The sequence below is a fragment of the Chiroxiphia lanceolata genome, chromosome 3 (assembly GCF_009829145.1).
Source record: "Chiroxiphia lanceolata isolate bChiLan1 chromosome 3, bChiLan1.pri, whole genome shotgun sequence".
Lineage (NCBI taxonomy): Eukaryota > Metazoa > Chordata > Aves > Passeriformes > Pipridae > Chiroxiphia > Chiroxiphia lanceolata.
Window position 1 is genome coordinate 38,904,253 of NC_045639.1, and position 22,002 is coordinate 38,926,254.

General features: G+C 38.3%; 1 long non-coding RNA gene across 2 annotated transcripts; it reads left to right on the top strand.

Moving 5' to 3' along the window:
- The first annotated feature begins 1,899 nt into the window (after nt 1-1,899).
- LOC116784693 lies at nt 1,900-12,108 on the top strand. 2 transcript variants are annotated; one of them, XR_004356205.1, is made up of 3 exons: nt 1,900-1,987; nt 2,721-2,840; nt 12,019-12,108. It is a non-coding gene; the product is annotated as an uncharacterized LOC116784693 (long non-coding RNA). The 2 variants fall into 2 exon arrangements; XR_004356204.1 differs by lacking the exon at nt 12,019-12,108 and adding an exon at nt 5,206-5,334.
- Nucleotides 12,109-22,002: the final 9,894 nt, after the last annotated feature.

The following is a 22,002-nucleotide window of genomic DNA, read 5'->3' on the forward strand; positions in this document are numbered from 1 at the left end:
GCTGCTGCTTGTCTTGGCTGTAAAAAGTCATTCTTCGTATGACAATAACACCTGTCAAACTCACCATATAGAGTACAATCAGAGTGATGCAGACTTTCAGAGAAAAGAGGAAAGAATAAGGTGTTAGAAAACCTGTTAGAAAAACACATAAAAATCACTCCAAGCAGATCCTAGTGTGAAGACACAGAAAGCATTGACTTCAACACCATCTTGCTCTTGGCAGAGGGTTCAGGATACCTATTTCCCATTGTACATCCCCAAACAGACCCCACTATCAACCTTAGAACAAAAGAGCAGCAGTATGAGGAACATAACACCTGGAAAAGTGTTAGGTACCTGAACATACACATAGCAATATGAACTTACATTTTATTGTTGAGGACTTTTCTGTACAGCAACATTCATTCTTTTTTTTTCTTTATTTCTCTTAGATCTGCATTACCAATAGTTATTTTATTAGAATGTTTAGGTTCCATTATACAAATTCCTCACTTATATCCAAGTTCTTTTGACTGGAGCAAAACTTTGAATATAAACACAGGCAAAAGAGATTTTCCAACTCAAATAGACATTAACTAAAACATCTATTGTCTCGGGTAACCTGTTGGGATCTGTAAAGTAGTATTGTATTAAACAACTCTTTTCGACACAGTGATCAGCTGGAACCAGAAATTTATTTCCAGATTATTCCAACATGTATTACAAAAATCTCAAACTAAAATAAGGATACAAATCAAATGGTTCAAAGAAATGCAGATGTATGATGTGACTCAGCCAGCCCCAAACTTCCCAGCTCAAACCTTTACTCCAGCTATTTGAAGTCATCATTTATGAGCTTCTGGTTCAATACCAACAGAGCAAATATGGCTAGATTGAATCACTTAGCAAATTGATAAAATTATTCTTTTTATTGTCAGGTAGTGTCTTGACATGAAAAAGCGCAATGTTCTTAACATTAGAGCAAATTGGAAAATGTTTGCATTGATAGGTAATAGGTAATCTCAAATAAAATCAACTTTCTCTGAAGTGAACATAAACTGTGAACTTTCCCCATCACCTTTCACCTTTTCAATCTCCTTCAGATAAATCCTGAACTTTGTTTACATACCATAATTGAATTGAAGGCAAGTCCCTTTTTCATATAAAAACACATCTCCTGGGAGCAATCAATAAGTAATCAATTACAAAGATTAGTGTTAGTTCACCTCTTACATGACATGAATCCTTACACAAACCCAGCGCTTGAGATCAATACAATCTCTCCTCTTTCTCTCCCTGTAATTCCCAAAAGAGATTAGCAAGACAGATTCTCATAAAAAATGGTTAGTAAAATAGCAGTGAGTATGCAGTTGCATTCTTCCTCAACAATAATCTTTAGAAAAACAAACCTTTCAGCAGGGAAGCCTTAAAATACAAATCCACTTATGGCAAAGGGAAACCTCAAAGTCTCCTCTTCCAGCAGAGGTCACATTCAGCATTCAAGCAATGGCAGCCAGGGTTTGTCCCACTGGCTTGAGCTTAAACTAGAAAATGTGGCACTAAAAATACCAGCCTATCTCAAAATCAAACCTCATAATTTCACTCCTGGATACCCTTGACATTCCGCTTTGTTGCATCCTTCAGTTTTCAAAACATGAATTATGGCACCTACCAGCTGTGTAGCACATCACACCTTACGATTTTACCTGCCTCAAGACAGGGCACAGTCAGATACCTGCCAGCAGCTCAGTGGGCTTGGCCAAGGGCTATCTGCCCCATGCACACCCAGAGACCTTGCAGGTGCCCCCTCCCCCTCTCACACACCTGCCCCTCTGCTCCCTCACAGGTAGAATGAGTGTCCCCTCTCCCTCTGCTGCAGCTGTGTAAGTATGTTTCATCATAAAGGGGGACTGCATAGCTCCCACAGCCATGATCACCTTCCAATTCCAAAAACTGAATCAAGCATAGGGGTGGAAACTCTGGGGATAGCAAACTGACAGCAGCAAAGGTGAAAAAATGATCCTGTCTGCCTGGCAGTGAAATCAGTAGAGGACAATTTCTCTGTCCTTGTTGTGCTACAGTGGAACAGGATAATTATTTAGCATCAGATTAGGGGCTTTACAGTAATGTCATGATTTGCAGCTATTTTAATGTGCCTAAGATAACCATTAGACTGGAAAAAATTAATAATTAAGTGTAGTGGCATAAACTCCACTGAAGACACTTTTGTTTGAGCTGTGAGCTCCAGTTATGAGCTGGAAGTTCAACTACTTGAGTTTTCAAGAGTGCAAAGCTCCAAGAAGTAACAATTGCATTGTAAAGAGCAATGATACCCCTGTAAGAAGGGAACGTGCTGACAGGGCAAAAAACCACTGCCTCAGATCCTTCACTAGTGAAAGAGCACAGTTGCATCGATTTCGGCAATCTCTTTTGTTTAGCTACAGCTATTTACATCAGCCTTGAAAGCTGTCAATATAATTAACACCTCTTAATTTCTTGAAGGCTGATTGATTTTCATGTGGTTTGTAAGTACTGAGAACTGCAGAAGCCAAAGCTGCTCTTTGTGGCATCCAACCTTAGATCTGTTTTCAGGACTTATTTAATCAAAGATCACTGCACAATGCATCCATCTAAAATCTGTCAATCCTAACATCAGTGATGCTAGGAGTCAAACAGTATATAATAAAAAAATAGTAATTATAGGTACACTGGTGATTTTGTGTCAGTGTCATTGTACATAGGCTTTTGAAGAGAAACTCCATAGAAGCAGCAATATTTTTAGAGCACAAGGACTGAAGATAGGGGGAGCTATGTGAAGTACATGGAAAGAAAGGAATGCAAATAAAGTTATAAATAGGAAGGTAAGTGCTCACTGGACAGTTTCACTGTTAAGATTTACAAAGAAAGTTAAGCATCTTCATATCCAAAAAGGCAGGTGATTCAGACATGTGACTGTAGATTATTTTCAGTACTATTTAATTATGTCTATAACATTAATTCCGTAATCCACATCTTAGAATATTTAAAAAATTCTGAGCAAGAGGGTTTACTGTATATAGGTTTTTTCTTTTTATGATTTTAGAATTCATTTTCCTCATTACATCTAGGATCATTACAGTACAAACAATCCTATGTTATATTTATCTCTGATAAGATTCCCGAGACATTTTGTATAAATGGGGATTCTCTTTATGTGACAGATGCCACAAACACAGGATGCCATTTGATAATCTCTTGCTCTAGAAAATGATCATTACACCAGCTTTCAACTGCAGTCAAATAATAAGTGAATATTTTTAAAGTGAAAAATAAAATTCACAAGAGACATTTGTCCTCAAGGATTTGTAACAGCTTATCAAAATGTCTTCTGTGTCCCGCTAGTCCTCATTACCAATGAGAATGCCTTTAAAATCTTGATGGGAAAGAAAATGTGCAAAGGGTATCCATGATGAGGATTAAATATGCTCAGCCCAAACCTTTGGAATTAATTTCAGAAGCTTAAATGACAGGCAATTCAATGATGTGAGGACTGAAAGGTGGAAATTACCTGATCTGTAGTCTACATTGTAAAGTAAAACTAAAAGATTCTGTGGTAAGCCAGACTGAGTTTTCTTCCAGGCAGCATCTGAAGTCTTCCACACCAGATGATTCTGTTTCTCAGGCAGTTGAAAGAAAATAAACCAACTCAGACCCTGAAGCACATTTCATTTCAAATTGGCTGGTAATTAAAAAGTGAAATATATACACAAACCAGCCCATATGGGCACCACTGTTATTACAGTATTAACTGCTTCCCCAATCCAATTTATTTATACTGAATGAGAATTCATTGATCCTCAAGAGCTTATTAACATGTGAACAAATCAAATGATGAGTTAATTAACCCAAACAGTGTTAAGATTTCCAGATTGCAGTTTCTAGTCTAGCTGGAATTAATTTTCTGAGCAGAGAGTTGTTAATGACAGATCACAAGTTTAAATGAAAGAGAGGTTTCCCCAAAGTTTCAGAAATATGGAAATACAAATGCCACATCCACAAATGCCAATTATAATCAGTACCTTGCAATTCTGGCATTCACCCAGTATTTTGTGTTATTTAAACAAAACAGATATCTTAATTAACCTATTTCCAGTCTCCCTAACACGAAGTTAACCTTCAGTATTATAAAATGCGAACACAATGCACACCAACATAGAAACATACTGGTGGCTATTTCAGAGATTGCAGTATCTGGACAAGACTGTTCCCAGAAATACAAGTTTAAAAGGACCTGTGCCTCTGACAGGAATCAGCAGAGACCCAGCCAAGCTTTCCTAGCCACACCATGCATAGGAAAGGAAAGCAATGTTTTCAGCTCCAGATACAATAGGCTTTACCAGAAAATGCACTCTCCTTTTGACACAGAGACCCAAATTCAGTTCCCATCACTGCCATATCCCTATCTCTCAATCTACACAAGTCTGACCAAACAATGGCATTTAGCATAAGGTCACCCTCCGCATCCCAGATTTTCTTTGCAGTGCAATTCTACTTTTCCTAGCATGATTTTAAGCTTAGGAAAAGGTTTCTCTACAATCTATGAAAGATAGAAAAATATTATGAAATAGGTAGTCAAGGACAAGTTGTGTTGCTTTTATCAGGCTTTGCAAAGAGCACAGTGCTAGATATCAAAGAGCACTGTTAATAAAATTATGTTTTTAATCAATGAAAATTTTAATATTTTTCAGTTACCTGTAAAAGAAAAAAAAACTATTTGTTTTGTTTTAACCTTTAAAAATAATAAAATTATTTCCCAAAGGTAAAATGTTCAATTCAAATCAATCATTTTAAACCTTATTAACTTCAAAATTGGAACACTACAGCTCGCTTTCTTTCCCTCTGCCTCCCCTAAAAACTTGATGAAGTGAACCCCAGCTCACCAAATCCAAATTTGTGTTTCTTTATTAGGAAAATGCCACCTTCACTCAGTACCACTGCCAATTTCCTTGAAAATCTGGTTTTAAATGTCACATAAGGAGTTGATGAATGCTGAGCTCCACAGTGTGGGCTGAGCAGCTGAGATCTTCCCACAGAAACAAATGTGTCTGTGTATCATATGCCTGTTTTCATCCAAACCTCCTGGTTCTCTGCCTCTCCCTCTCTTGAGCCTTGTTAGTAGTACTTTTAGATCATCTTTAGTATTACCTGACAGTCAAGTTTCTGTACATGATTTTTTTCCTCATTCAGCCTGTCAAGAAAAAAGGAGGCAACATTGAGAACTTCTTGGTGGATTTGAATATTCAAATCCATCGTGCTTGGAGGAGCTTAAAAGCAGGGGAATATAGTCCACTCTGATTACATTTATCATTAAATCAGTGGAGCAAATTCTAAGAGAATAATGTGAATAACAACAGAACTAGTATGACTCAAACAACTAAGAGAGTGTGATGGATGTGCTCAATCCCCTTAACCAAACTAAAAATAGTTTGGTACAGGCTCCAAAGGAGGTAAAGGCCTGAGCTATAGTCAGGCCAAGAACTCCTCCAGAAAACCCAGAAAGGGGTAGAGTGACCCAGTGAGCATCAGTGCATACGAGCTTGAAACACTGTGGTCAACACATGAATAACAGATGTTTTTTCCAAGACTCACAAAGAAAGTTTTGGGTAAAAGGGGTCTCATGCATACCCTTCCGGTGCAATTTAACTGTTAGCCAACCACTTTATCTCCAAAATATGACAGCTTTAGAGAGCCTTCTTGGAGCTCTCCCTGCACAGCACTGTGGATGCATGGTGATAGTCCCCCTTACAGCTGGGACACCTCTCAAGTCTGAGATTTCTTATCTGAGACTAAGAGATCCTTCCTTAACCAAGGCAGAGGGACACCTTATTCACAACAGATCCTTGGTAAGCTGCTGATAACATGCTAAATCAACACTAATGAAATCTACGGATTTCTTCTATTAGATATAAACCATTTTCCAAGGTAAAGACTAAAATTGGACTTAGCTTCACCTATGCTCCATCAGGAGTTTAGAAAGCAAGAGAGTCCACTCTGAACTTTGTGACTCAATAGGATAGTGTCCTTTACCCTTTTGTGTCTTCAATTTCTATGTAGTTCATTTTAAATCAGTTATAACTTAATTTTTCTTTCTGCATTTAGTCCATTTAGTAAGCAATAGAGTGCACCTTGCCATGCAAGTTTGTTAAGTCACGCTTTTACAAATTCGTATTAAAATAACTTTTGTTAATAACATTGATGCAGATTCTTTGAGTGACCCTAAAGCACTCTTTCATGATATGAAGAAAACTTGACTGAGAGTAAATTAAAAACAGACAAAATTAGTGAAGTTTCTTTTTGTCAATAGATATTCAAAACAGCATTTAGCCTTTCAGAGGAAAGTTTTTATGCGTGTGTTAACTCTTCTGTGGTTAACTGACTTCATTTTTCACAGCTATTCTTCTAGCACCTTTATTAAACACTCAAATGAAAAGTGGATGTCATGCAAGGTCAGCATTTCCATACCAGAAACCACCCCTGATCTTTCCTTCTCAGTTCTAAAGGATTTCTGTAGATCATAGGAAGGGCATAAGATTACCATAAGATTTTAATGATCCAAGGAGGTGGTCAGGTGTGAAAACTGATGCAAGTGCTCCACCGTGGAGTAACCACTGTCATGTAGCACCAATGGTAAATGTCACTAATGAGATGGCTTGTAGGTGCCTGGATTTTGCACACCTGATGTGCACAGCCTGTGATGAAGAGGTTTGGAGGTCGTTGCTGCTCAACTAAGTGCTTGTGTCCCATTAGACATTTTTCAGTAACAGGGAGACAGACAGGTGGAATGAGTCGCTTTAACTTTAAAATCACCCCCCACTTCGTTTTACATCTGGTATTTTCATTGGTCCTTTCTTCCAGTGAGACAAATGGATAGAGTTGGCATTTGTCTGAAAAGCAGGAGACTGGAAAAAATAATATATAACTCATCTGAAAGTTTTAAATATTGGCAGATTTGAAAGAAAGGAGAAACCAAACGCAGCTTAATAAGCACCAAGATAACAAAGCATGTTAACAATAGCAAGACTTACAGCCCAGCAAAAGAAGATCTAAAGGCAGAAGAACACAGTACCAAATCTCCAAGATCCTATTGTCCGTTCTTCATGCATTTCTGGGGCAATGGGATTACTTCCAATTAGTCTTAATCTGACTCTATTGGACAAAAGTTCATTAATTGGACACTTCTAGTTTAGTTTAATCAAGAGAAAACTAATTTGCAGACTGTGAAATGATTCCTTGATGTAAGCCAAAATACCACAAGTAGGGGGACATGTAGCATTTTGTTCAAAATGCATTTTTGATTCAAATTAAAATGCTTATGGAGAACCACTGAAAATTTTCTGAGTTCTGCTGCTAAATAAAGACAAATGTGAATTCCCCAGCATCAAATCAGCTTCAGTTTCTTCTTCTGCCTCATGGCAGAAAACAATTGTCAAACTTGAACCCTTACCTACTTTGCCGGTAAAGAATCTTTCCAAACTATAATAGCAGGTGTCAGTGGGATAGTAGTACCTGATCAGGCCTCCTTCAACCTCGCGGCTACTTCTTAGTAATACTGTAATGACTTTCCTATAAAACTTTTTCTTTTTAAAAGCATTAAGCAGGTCATAGATACAGCAACTCTAAACAGACATTGCTTCACTGAAAGAAGGCCAAATAAGAAGCTTGTCCAATACCACCAGGTATTGGGTGTTGCTCAAGGGGTCTATCTATTCCTCAGTGTGGTATTGAATATCATCAAACATTTAAATAATTCTTGTTACAAATGAGTGACAATCCAGTGGGGAATTATTTCATAGATCTAGGAAGAGTAAATTGATTGCATCCCTCTTGAAGAACATTAATAGCTGCTATCGAAATATGATGTGCTCTGAAAAATGCCAGCACAATATTAGTCTCTGTTTACAGTTGTTTTGTTTGAGAATTGTTGGCACCTGAACTACACTCTTCATAATAAAATGTTCATGTATTATGTGCCCCAGGACTAGGCATGCATAAGGATACAGAGAAGACTACAGGACTACTGTTGGCCCTTCCAGCAGACTTCTTTTGCCCCAGCACTTTTGCCATTTTATAGTAAAAAAACTACATTGATGGCTGTGATACCACCACAGACGGAGTGCTTTTGCTAGTAGCAGCCATCCATAAGGCATGTGAAGTCCCCAGAGCCACAAGCCTTCATGATTAAATCCTGTGGGAAGGAGTGCAGGGTGTACTTTTCCCAAGAGAAAATTAAGTGGTGTAGCAGCAGACATCTCTAATAGTGACTGCAAAACATAACATGCATAACAAGAACTGGCTTTTAACAGACTTTGGAGATTGCAGGAATTGATAGGTGTTATCTGCGCTTCTGTGCATGAATTCCACTATTTCCCTACCCAGAAGGTGAAATAACAAGATAGAATGCAAGCTGCAGAACAAAGACATTAAGCAATCGAAGAGGATGAATAATCCTTTGACCTGTTATGTTTTGCAATTAACCTATATTGCTAATAGATGACTGGATTGTCTCTCTGGCACTACATGTTGGAAGAAAAAAAAACACAACTGCTTTTCTTCATAAAACACATGCATGATGCATACTTTGCAGTAACTTATGGCATTGAAGAATATTTCCAATAAAAAAAGGAATAATATCTTCGCAAGATCTTTTAGGATTTCTGGTTTCAGGTTAAGAATAACCAAGCTGACTTGGATAAAATTGTCAACGTGCACATTTGATTTAACTGATCTTTTTTATCTAAGCAATATAAACTCAGTTATTTTATCCCATTAACTCCAGCCTTTTGCCCCAATAGAAATGCAGGGAAAGTGTGCAGGCAAAATCATCACTGCTTCTAGTCAAGACAAAGTGCTCTGTTGATAAGAGTTTACAAGGGAAATGATTCCCAGGCTTGAGGTCTTGCAAACCATAAGTTACTGAGGAAAAACTTGTTGCTGCTCTGTTGTCATAGTAATGTTGATCCAAATTACTATTAGACAATCCCTGTTTCTGACAGGGGCATTGTAAGTCAAGCTTAACTGCACGGTGTAGCCACAAGTCCTCTGCTGCTTTAAGCACATGCAAAGAGTTCAATCCCATGGGTTTTTGGCACTTTCATTTCTGATTGATAAATTGTGAGAATATAGATATTTTATGAATTTTTGCTAAGAGAATACTGAACTGGCCAAACAACACTTGCAAAAATAAAGCTAAAATATTATAGGAACATATGTTCTAGCCGTGTAAGTACTGGCACAGGAAAACCCTTATAAGCTGGACTAAGAACAAGAAAGTACAAAAACACATTCCAAGGTTGGTACTTCGGCAGAGAAAAAACTCATCCCCTCTGCATAGTGTCTAACTGGCATCCAGCCTATCCCATACCAGATGAGGTCAGCTTAACAAATGCATGAGTACAGGAATAGCTGATAAGATATGTAATTATAGTATTTATGCTTTTTTTAATCATGTCAGTATCACTAGTTGTTATTTCCCAGATTAAAGGCCTATAATCTGTTTCTCACAACATTTTAACACTATGTTGAAATATTTTTAGAGCTAATCATAAACGTTATCCTACTAAATCAATGTTGAAACTTCTGGCCCTAGTGCCCACCAGCTGTAATGCAAGGAGCTATACATACATAGATGAATTTCTTCCTTTGGAAAATCATGTTCAATCTTGAAAGTTTATCAAAATCTTCTGGCATATATTACCTAGAAGAGCTTAGATCTAATAAGTAGAATAAATTGTGAGGTATTATCTTCTCTTATTTAATATTTGGCTAGTGACTTCTCATGCTGCTAAGAGAGGTCCATGCTGGAGTGGAATGTCTCTTCAGGAAATTAGGAATAATATCTCTTTTGGATATTATGAAAAAAGTCTTTACTCTGAGAGTGCTGAGGCACTGGAACACGTTGCCCAGAGAAGTTGTGGATGTCCCATCCCTGGAGGTGTTCAAAGCTAGTCTGAATGGAGCTCTGAGTAACTTGATGTAGTGGAAGGTGTTGGAATTTGATAATTTAAGCTCCTTTGCAACCCAAATCATTCTATGATTCAGAAGTGTCTGAATGTTGGGCACTTGTCTGGGAAGTTAGCAGTTCACCCATTAGGAAGTGGATGCCTTCCAAGCTTTCTGACTGCAGTGCAGAAGGAATATTGATTTTCTGCAGTTCATATATTTTTGAAAGGTAATATTTTGAAGGTATGTTCATATATATGTTTGGAATTTTTTTTTCCAAGAGTTAAATTATACTATTATTTACCCAGAATTCACATTCTATTGATAACTTTTATCCTTTACAACTTAAAAATATTTAATTTCAGTAAACAGGGAATAGAAGAGCTATCTAAAAATAACTCAAAAACTTTATAATAAGTAGATCACACTTCTGAATTTATAGACTCTGTGGTATTTTCTCCAATACATTGAGTGCTAACATTTCTGGGAAACGTGTGCATTTCTCATTTGATACCAAACCTTTATCTTGGTAATTTACCATAGCCAGGAACTAGAGAATGAGGCATTTTCATGATATGCACAAAGGTTTTGACTTGAATTAAAAAATGGCCTCAATTTAAACTTACCTCCCTGTAAGTCACACTTCAATCAAAACCTGCCCATAGTCACTTCAGAGCTAGAGAGATTTGCAGGAGAAGGATGGATCTCTCAAAGGCCAACTGAGGTAGACTGTTCAGCCAGCTTTGTCACCCCTGACATGCACCTCAGGACAATGACATGGCATCCATCAGCTACTGCAGGGTGTAGTCTGGGAACTACAGACACCAGCATAAATTACAGCAGGTCACAGAGAAACTTCAGCAGCTGCAGCATGAGGATCAATAAGTGTCTTCATGACAACTGTAGATACTAAATGCAACTCTTGGTTAATAGAGAGGTTAAAAAAAAAAAAAAAAAGTGAGAGTGTCAGCATACATCTAAATCTTCAGAAAGTAAAGGCAGGACAGTCCAGACTTACAATGAGATCATTCTTGCTCTCAGAGTCCAATGGAAAGCAGTAGCTGACACTGCACACTTAACAGTGGGAGCTGTCAGACCATTTCCAGGTGAAAGGGAGCAATCTCCAGGACACTGCCCATCACTTTAAGTTGAATTATCATCTTACAGTTAAGTTGTATTATTCCTGAGGTTTAGCCCATGACTATGGTTTAGGAAGAAATAAAAATTTCTGATGGGTCAAAATATACAGCTTATCATGGCAACTAAATCTCACCATGGAGATACACAGGAAAATGGTCAACACATTCAGCCTGTCCTTTCAGCCAGCTAGAATGACCAAGAAATGTGCCAACAGCTTACTTAAAATAAAATGGGAAAAATAAAATACCAACACAGAATTATGCATCAATCCCAGAAGAAATTTCAAGTCAATTCAGAGCAGTATATTTGGTCTCCTGATTTTTTTTTCCCCAAATTTCATGCAGCTGCTTCACACAGCATGTCTAAAGGGCTGTCAGGAAGCTGGTATAAGGCTGGATTCACAGTCCTCAATATCAGATATATTACTTGATGGGGAATATCTGCCTGTACATGTTGCAGTCTCCCTGTTGCTGCAATTAAACAAAAGTTCAGTGTTAAATTGTGCTCACAGGGCTGAATTCAGGAGTTCAGAAGTCTTTCTACTATGTGTAAAGGATTTTAGGCTAAGCATTTTGACCCTCACTTTTCAAAAATATTTCAAGGGCTGATTACACTGGATATTTACAGTTGAGCTGTTTGAAAATCTAGCCTTTTATTCCTGTGTAGCTCTAGAATTTTAGCTCTTCTGAACATCTGGTTTACTACAGGGTTCTATTTTCATTTTCCTCATGTAGCCAGTGTATTTTCACTCAAGATCAAAATTTAAAATTGATATGTTTTGTTGAGTGCTTACCAGACCAGTATCTCATATCCCAGAAGTAATATTGACCTCTTCCAGGGCTGCACAGCATGTTTCTCATGAATTTTGCTTTGTAACTGAGCACTGAAATTGCTTGTCATTACTATGATTCTTCCCTACAGAATGACTTTCAAAACAGGTAAAGGAAATCTTCCCTGCAGACAAGAGACCCACAGCTGGCTGAGAAGAGGAACATTTTTATTTCAGTCCTGTAAGTGGTAAATTTCCTTGCACTTCTTTCTTGCAGCACAGACAGTGCAGTGATAAGAGCCATTCCAGAAATCCAGAGCCTCAACTTCAGTGCACCAGTGTGGGATTTCACAGAATTTATGCCGAGCTGGTTGAGTTACTGGCAGCCCAGCAGTTACTGTAGAAAAGCATTCAAGACGAGAGGGCAAAAAAATTATGCAGTACAGAAAATCTCTCTGTAGTTTAAAGCTCATATTTTGATTTAACTTCAATTCACATGAGAAGAAACTTTTGTTAAGTACCAGTAGAGTCAATGGAGTGACTCCACTATAATAATTCAGCCTTTTAGTTTCCAGGTAGCAACAATTTCTCATGTGTTCCTATGATAAATAGTACTATCCCAGTGATGAATATTAGGGCAAAAATGAGGAGCTAAACCAGCATATTTTTTACCAGTTGCATGACCTAGAATCCACCACATATTTCATTAATTAAGCTAAAGATTAAATTATGTGTATTTGCTTTGGAAAGTTAAATATGAGATAAAACTATAAAGTTTTTGTTAATTACTGCCATGCATGCCAATTACATGTCAAGATTTTGTTTAGACTTGTGATTTAAGATACACTAGATTTTGATTTTCTGATTCTTACTTATTAATTTTTAGAGCAACAGAAAGAAAACATGAATTTCATTTTTCTGGCAATGTATGGCCAAACCCTGCCACAATGCTTCACCTTTAAACTACCACCAGTCTCTTATCTCAAGGGACACTCCTTATTTCAAGGCCACCACTCTTTCCATTCACTTAGCATGTAACAGAAACTCACAATCAAATCTTTACAGAGCCAACTGAGCAGTCATTGATTAAATTTTGTTTCCCTGTTTTCCCAGTCTTCCAACAAAATCAAGTCACAGATGCTGGGGGAGGGGGAGAAGTGATGCAGAAAGGTAATTCCCTTCTGTGACTCCTAAAATCGCATTAAGCTGCGCTTCTGAAATACAGAGTGAATAGAGTTGCATGTACAGCCACAGGTTTCAGACCTTTTCTAAGTTTTTTTGTAATTCAGACCTTGGCATTCTAAGTAAGAAAGTGTATTCCAGGAAAAAAAATCTGAAAAGATTGATTAGTACAAGATCATATATTCACAGGATGGTTTGGTCTGGAAGGGACCTTTAAAGGCCATCTAGTCCCAGCCCCCTGCATCAAGCAGGGACACCTTCAACTAGATTAGGTTGCTCAGAGCTCTCTCCAACCTGACCTTGGATGTTTCCAGGGATGGGGCATCCACGACCTCTCTGGGCAATCTGTTCCAGTGTTTCACCACCTTTCATCATAAAAAATCTCTTCCTTATGTCTAGTCTGAATCTACCCTCTTTCAGTTTAAAAGCACTACCCCTTGTCCTATTGCAACAGACCCTTCTAAAAAATCTGTCCCCGTATTTCTTTTAAGTCCCTTAAAAGCCTGCAGTAAAGCCTCCCTGGATCCTCCTCTTCTCCAGGATGAACAACCCTAACTCTTTCAGACTTTCCTTATAGGTGAAGCGTTCTCTCTAGCTTATAATTTTTATGCCCCTCCTCTGGGCCTGCTCCAACAGGTCCATGCTTTCCCTCTGCTGGGGACCCCACAGCTAGACACCATGCACCAGGTAGGTATCTATGCAAACAGTAAAAGTTCTCACTTAGAGGCATGGCCATTATATGTAGATTAGGACTTTCAAACACAATGACAAAGCAGCTCTTTCTAGCAGAGCCTGAGGCTTTTTGAGTCTGATCCTCTCTGTACGCTTGGGAAGCCATTACTCAGGATCTGTAGGGACACCAGACGCAACAGTTGTATCACATAGACAGACAACGCAGGCAACTGTCAGAGACTGAAAAGAATAATGGTTTAAACATTGTTAAGATCACCAAAATACTTTTGTCCACTGTAGAAAACTGCAAAGAAACTGCCACTCATCTACAGAAGCGCAGCCCTCCTTGAATATGTCTACTGATTTGGACAGTGAAAGGATCTTGAGAGAAGATAAGGGGGTATTATTGTCCAGCTATCCCAGGTGCAGAATGACATGCACACGTGAAGCTACTGTTGCTTTGGAGTTTTTTTTATTTTTTAATTTTTGTAGATTTTAGAAGTAGCTGTATTTATTATATCCCTCACCCTTTAGCACAGTAGTTACACATACCCAACCCTATTACCCCATTCCATATCAATTCCCCCCAAATTCCAGTAGTATATTTAGTCTCTTTTTCAAGGTAGGCCTTCATTCTGTTTAAGAACATCTGCACCTTGGCCTGGACAATAAGATATCACCCAGGCAAAGCAACCTTCAAACCCAGAACTTTGGAAAGCTTCCAAGGACTGTATATGCTCCGAGGAAGATGAAGAAGAGGGGGTCCCAAAACTCCCCCAGACTCAATTCCCAAGGGGCGGGGCAGGGTCAGAACGGGGCAAGGGCCGGGGGGTGGATGAGCAGAGACTGGATGGACATCATTATAAAAATTGTAACACCTGGGTCAGGGGGCACAGAGCATGAGAGGCTTCATTAAAACCTTCCCTTATCTTACCTCCTGCTTAAGTTGCCCTGGAGATTTTTTCTCCCTGGGTCTTTTAGGCAACACTATAAACTGGATTTCCAGATAAGGGAAGAGGCTGATAAGAGGCAAATCCTGCAAAGTCCTTCTTATGCCAACGTCTTCCCTTTACGTGATGACTCAGCTGTGGAAACCCTTCCAGAGAGCAGCGAAGACATTCATACCTAGCCTGAGCTATTCATCTTGGATGATGGACCATAATGGGTCAAGGTTAGTTTTGTACAAAGGCTCATGACATGTCCATGATCCAGTATTGCATCATCCATTGTAAAATTTCCTGTCACAGTGGAGGTACTAGGCATTCCCACCTGAACACCTGAGTATATATAACTCATGAAATCTTTGAGGATTGTGGACTTCCCCCCATCCCTGATGGATCAAGAAGTTTCATCACTGGATCCAATGGGTGGTGACTATACTACTTTTATCCTTTCTTTCTCTTTCTTTTCCTTAAACATTTTCTTAAGTGCTATTTTTATGCTTTTGTATTGATATATTACTATGGATTATAACAACCAAAACAACCACATATCTGTTTTCCTTTACAAACAATTTGTTCTAAAATAAACCCTACATATATATCGTTACAAACACCAATCATTCAGTGTCATTTCACTCTTATCCACCCCAAAGGATCTATTAACAAGAACCTGAGTCAACCCTCACCTTCTGTGGGAGGTTGTAACAACAATGCAGGTTGCATTTGTTAGTCATTGTCCCTGCAATCCTGAAGCTCCAGCTTCAGATTCTATGAGAGAAAAATATTGCACAACCTTTTTCACACACACAAAAAAACAACAATGTGAAATCATCATTAGGACTTTTACAGGTCTGATTCTTATCTCTGCCAACTCCAACTGAGCAACTTCTGCTTGTGCAAATCAAATCAGAATCCAGTAGAGCATCTCCACATCCAGGTCACACGTAAAGTGAATGGGAATGACTCAGTTCCACATTTTCGTAAATCAGCCTGAAGTCCCCTCCTTGCTCTGCCCCTTGGTCCCTTTGTGCTGCAGACAAGGCCCTGGGATGCAGAGGAGCCCTGTAAGTGCACTCACTGCAGCACATGCAGGAGTCAACCTCTGCCCATACCCATTCTGTTAAGAAGCTGTAAATAACTGAAGGGATTAATGATGTGGAGTCTCATGCTCAGGAGACTCAGTCTTAGACAATTAATTTAACATATGCTTCATAACATATGCTAAAAGGCAGGGAGCCTATTACAGATAAAATTTAAGGAGAATATTTATTGATCACTACAATACTTCTGTATTATTTTTAATTGCTAGTTTTTCTTTATAATTATACTCACTAGAGCTGTGGAGTAAGAAAATGATCAAGTAGAACTGGTAACAACAGTTCAACTAATTAAAGTTTAAATTAGTGTGATCTCCATGTCTTTTTGCAGTTAATTATCACTCTAATACCTACAACAATAAAGCCAAATTTAATCCATGAATCAGGGGTAGATTATCTAGTGGTAATAACAACAATAAAGGAAAATGATACACAGTGGGAACTTGGTTCTCAGAACCAAACAAACAATCAGCAATAAAATACAAATGAATAATACACTTCATTAAAGACAAAACACTGCTCCCCATCAAGAGTACCATCAAATTATACAATATTACAGGCAGTGGTATCTGAAAAGACATCGATGGACATGAAATTCCAAGAAAAAGGTTGAGTCATTAGCTGCACGGGTTTTTTTGCTGAAACATAATCATTTCACCTTTGGGAAGCAAAGAGCTCTATAACAGCAAGAGCGAGCTCTTTCAATATTTCTCTGCATATAGGAAGGTAAGTATAAGCAATATACTGGATGATAAGAGTCAATGTCATGCTAGTTTTTTCTCTTTTATTCATATGTAATTTTTCTTTGTAATTCTGGGATAAGTCAGGTGCCTTACAGATTTTTATTCTCAGTACAGAGGCCAAAAACCAAGCTTTCCAGAAACTTAGCAAATCACTTAGCAACAGAATCAGACTCCATTTTGTTCATTCACTAAGTAGTTTCATTATTCAGCAATTTTGGATGGACTATGTTCTAGCTTCCACTAGACACCATGAAAGTAGCCTGCTGCCTTATCTCTCGTTTTATTGCCCAAAGGTTAGTGTACTTCTAGCAAAGAAGAAGCTTAAGCCTCTCAGAGCTGGAGTAGTTGAACCACTGCAATTTCTGTCCTAAGGGCTGTCTAGCCATTAAGATGATTAGCTTATTCCCAACTGGATAATTCAAGAAAATTGCTGATTAGCCTATACAGTTTTCACATCATCACTGGGCACTTAAGTGTCCCCATGTACATTCTAAAGGGATAAAAACATTTTTAAAGATGGTATCAGATTTGTCACATTTGTTTTCATGATGATCCCAGTATCTACTAGCATTAAACAAGCTCCTCGCTCAGCATATAACTTTATATCACCCCTCTGAAGGATCTGATTTTCCAGATGCAATACACTAAGCATGGCACAATCTGGGCTTTGAATTCCACAGGAGCACATAAGGATTAGGGATCTTTCTCTTCTCTTTTGGGAAATAATCTCTAATTGACTGTAAGACAAATACAAGACATTTCTTTCTTATCTACTATAACTACTGTTTTACAACAAGCTAAGAAATGAGCAATGTATCACTATTTAGACAGCTAGCTAAGATAGTGATGGAGCCATCTCCATGCTTATAAGGAGGGTTTGACCTCAATTAATGAATCATACTTTAATCCATTATAGAACACATCTCTTACTGTGAATTACCAAACTAATGAGGTGAAAAAGTGACAAAATTAATTATCCCTAGGGCTATGACAATTTTAATGAGGCAAAATAAACACAGAGGAGAAGGCAGTATCACAGTTCTTTCCTTTTTCTTTTGGGTATTACCTTTTTCAGGATTTGGCATATGATTGTTACACTGTTGGGTTATATTCTCTAATCACAGTGGGCATTTGTTGGAAGCTAAATTCAGAGTAAAAGAATATAAAAGATGCTCATTAGGAGAATTCCTACTGTGCCCTTTCTGTGGCAGTTAAGAGGAATGAGCATAGAAACTGCTATGTATATAAAATCCCACTACAATACACCCACTCTTGGGGAAAACATCCTTTAGAAAACCTGCCCAGTCCATTGACCACAGAGAAGCCAAAGGTGGTGGCACTCCTCAGGTTCTACAGCTGCCTGGAATGACTTGGGCGACCAGCCCAGCTTGTGGGAATTTATAGTCCACCTCCTGATTGCTGCTGAGTTTGGCATTCTCTTTGGATGGGGCCTTGAATGCAGTGGAAATGCTCATGGTGGAAGTTAAACATCAAAATGCTGGAAAATTGCTGCCTAGCATGCTGGTTTAAACCCCTCTACTTAGAACTTGTCAAGTAAATCTATATTACTATAGAAAATCATTCCTTTGGCAAAACCAAAAGGTCCTTGTATAACACCCCAGTTTTCATGAAAGGAGTATTTTTTTCAGTTTCAGCAATGGAAAACTGAAAGGGAATGAAGAAAAGACCCAATTCTAACACTGAAGGTTTAGAGCTGATTGCTGGGACATATAGGGCTGGATCCCTGTCCCAGACCCTCCAGCTCTATTCAAACAGAGACGTGCATCTATTAGTCCTTACGATTCAGGTGTGCGCCAAGCTTCACTGAAGATTTCTTCTTGGGCTGAATTCATGCCAGACTTACGATAATCAGAGACTTAGATTTCATTTTTTTTTTCTTTAACACTGTTAGCATTATATTTTTTTGAAGTATCAAAGTTGGAAAAAGCAAGCACTGAAAAAAGAAAGGATGTGGGATTTTTTGATGCACTCAGACAAGAAAGAAATGTTTTTTTCAGACAAAACCTGTGCTGTATAATAAATAAATAAAATACTGTTTCACTATAGGGTTATATCAAGGAAAAGAACATGCAAAGAGTTATTTATTACCAAAACAAAAATATTTTTCACATGTTCCTTAGGAAAACAAAATATCTGTATGAGTCATTTCTTTATCAGAAAATTGAAGCCATTTGTTACACAGCCAGCCACTCTGAAGATTTCACAAGCCTTTTGTTTAATTATTTTCTTTACTATATTTTTTATATTTTAATTAAGTTAATTTTTTTATAATTAATTTCTTTAATATAATTTATATCATTTTTAAAGCCTACACATACCACGGAATTTATACAAAGAACTTCTGGGGTCAAACTCATTTGATCCGATGAATGAATCATCGCATGCAAACCACTTGCTGATTGTAATTGCTCAGAGAGTGAATTTCAGTCCTGCCATTTTTGCTTATGGTTCTAGCAGTGCATAGCGCAAATGAGCTGACAAATGACAAATGTTCAGTTAAGTACTCCTCTATTAGAATAAAACTAGAAATAAAATACGTCCTAACCTTTGCTCTGCAAAACAAAGAACCAAAAAATGAAAATGCTTTTTTTTCTGAGGGAAAGAGGTTTGGTTCACTACTTGATTTTGGTTTTATTTCAATATTCTTAACTGTTTTACCTAAAAAAATACTTATTGTCCCTTAACAGGCAATATCACAGAATCATAGAATCAATTAGGTTGGAAAAGACCTCTGAGATCATCAAGTCCAACCTATGAATGAACAGCACCATGTCATCTAGACCACAGCACTAAGTGCCACTTCCAGTCTTTTCTTAAACCCCTCCAGGGATGGTGACTCCACCAACTCCCTGGGCAGCCCGTTCCAATGCCTGACAGCCCTTTATGTGAAGAAATTCCTCTTAATGTCCACCCTGAACCTCCCCTGGCACAGCTTAAGGCTATGGCCTCTTGTCCTGTTGCTAGTTGCCAGGAAGAAGAAGTCGACCCCCATCTGGCCACAACCTCCTTTCAAGCAGCTGTAGAGACCAATAAGATCACCCCCAAACCTCATGTTCTCCAGGCTAAAAGACTCCAGCTCCCTCAACAGCTCCTCATAAGACTTGCCCTCTAAACCCTTCATCAGGAAGGAAGGAGTAAGTTGGGAAACTCGATTAATAAAAATAAATAGAGGAATAAAATAAAAAAAAAACCCTATTCTTTCAATTCAACCCAGTCTAAAGCTCTTTCTTGAGAAGCAAAAACTGAAAAGCTTCTTTGCTAAATCCTTTAGCAATTTCAAGGAGAAGAAGATGCACATCAAAGACAAAAATCATCTCTAATTGTCTCAACTAACTTTCCCAAGTCTAATTATTCTTGTTAAGGCAACACATTACTTCTTTTGATCCCCTGAAGCAGTGGGGAGAAAGCTTAAGATGCATCCTTCTTAATCAAGAAAGAATTTAAATATTTTTTTTAATTTATTTCCATATGATTGGGAATCAAAACTAAATTTCTTCAAGAAATCCAGAACCTTAAAGAGGAATGTCACCTTGCAAAAAAATTTATAAAAAGAAAAATCGACCAACAAGATTACAGAACTTCACTGTATTGTGTTGTTTCAGAGCCAGCAAGAAGGCATCCAGCACAGCAAGCAAACATCTTTCCCATTTTTTTGTCCAGCTTGCTGGAGAACAGGTCAGAAAGCCAAGCAGCCCAGGGGACAGTGAAGCCAGACCATGTATGTAGCTGCTTCCTGAAAACTCATTCTGGGGATCAGCAGGGTGTGGGGGCTCAGGCAGAGACCATGCTGGTGCCTCCTACCTCCATGTCAGCCTGCCCGGCTGGGAGCAGTGGGGCCAGGGAGCACCAAAACTTCCCTGGTTAGGTGGGCGGAAGAAGAAAGTCCAGAAAACCAGGGAAGACTGGAAAATCATTATGCAAGGTACAGGGCCACTTCCCTGTATCTTCCCAAATAGTTTGATCTGAAGGTTTGGACAGAATCAATACATTATCATAGAGCACTTCAGGTTTTGTCAGATTGGCATTTCTCAATGAGTTTTCCTGACATAAGGAAAATGTTTAGGTTGAGCAGGAGAAAAAGGTCAGTGTGGGCTGCAGTTTTCTTCTGTTGCTCTAAATAACTTGGCAGAGAGCATGTTATAACTTGTCTGCCTTAACAGTGAGTCTCCAAATAAAAAGAAATGTTCTTCATCACATTTATTTGACCTCGCTTTTTGACATGAATGACAAAGTGAGGATCAGGCAGGGCATGCATGTAACTACTATGCCAGTATCTTTGAGGATAAACACTCTACTTGGAGTCTGATTTTCATATTGGCAGGAACATCACTTCTCAACTTGCCTGGAGAAGACAGAAGTTGAGGAAGGAAAAGGAAGGCAGAAGTGTCTATCAAGTAGTTTCCTCTTTTTTATTTTGTAACCCTGAAAGCAAAGTAAGACAACTTACTGTTGTGCCAGTCGTGACTGCTGGTGCTCTACCCTGCCTATATCCTGAGCTCTTGAAGTCTATCAGGTTTGGACAGGAGAAAAAAATCTCCAGGATACATTTGAAGCCTGTCCTGTGTCAGGGTACTCCTATCAAGCCATGAGAGGAGGCAGAAAGGGATACAGTTCTACTTGTAATGTCAGACTTTATTTTTCTCTAGTGTAGAGGTTTTACAATCAAGTCCACACCAGATATGTCAAACTTGATATAGTAATTATATCAATGCAAGTGCGAGTACTTATCAGGCTTACTGTTAGAATTGGTAATTTAGGAAGCTTGGCAAGGATACAATTTAGGAAACCTGCAATGGGAAAGCAAAGGATCAGCATACACGTTCCCATGATAAATAAAATCACATCGAGAAAATCCATTAAATGCCATAGATTAGTACAGAAAATATGCAGCCCCTTCATTAATACATGAAAAGGATTCTTGTATTTGTATGCTAATGGAGATAAATATACTCATGTGAAGTTATTGTTCATATCCAAATATCAGATCATAATTATCCAGGGGCACTTCACAGTTGATTTACTTAGCACAAAGAAGAAAGCAGTCTCTATGCAAATATACATGGTCACCTATAAATAGATTTAGCAGAAAATTTAATCTAATCCCAGCACAAGGCTACTACTCCAGTGGGTGATGATCACCTTATTCAGAAAAACATTGCTCTGCTCTGTTTTGTAGTACGCAGCAGTCTTATTTCTTTTCTCTCTATGTAATTATGTGTTTTCTCTGTAGAAGCTACAGAGCATCTGCAGATCCTAACTTGGGGGGTCAGGGATTTGACACAGTCTGCTTCTGTTGGAGGTTTTTCTCAATTTGCATATGCTGTTATTGGCCTTTTCCTGCAGACTAAGTGAATGAGTCCAATTGCGGAACCCTACTGTGACCAATAAACATTGGAATTTTAGCAAGTATTTGGGGAATAAGATTTGAGTTTTTCCAGCATAGAGCTTTTTTTGAAATAGGAGAAAATGCAGTAGTTGAA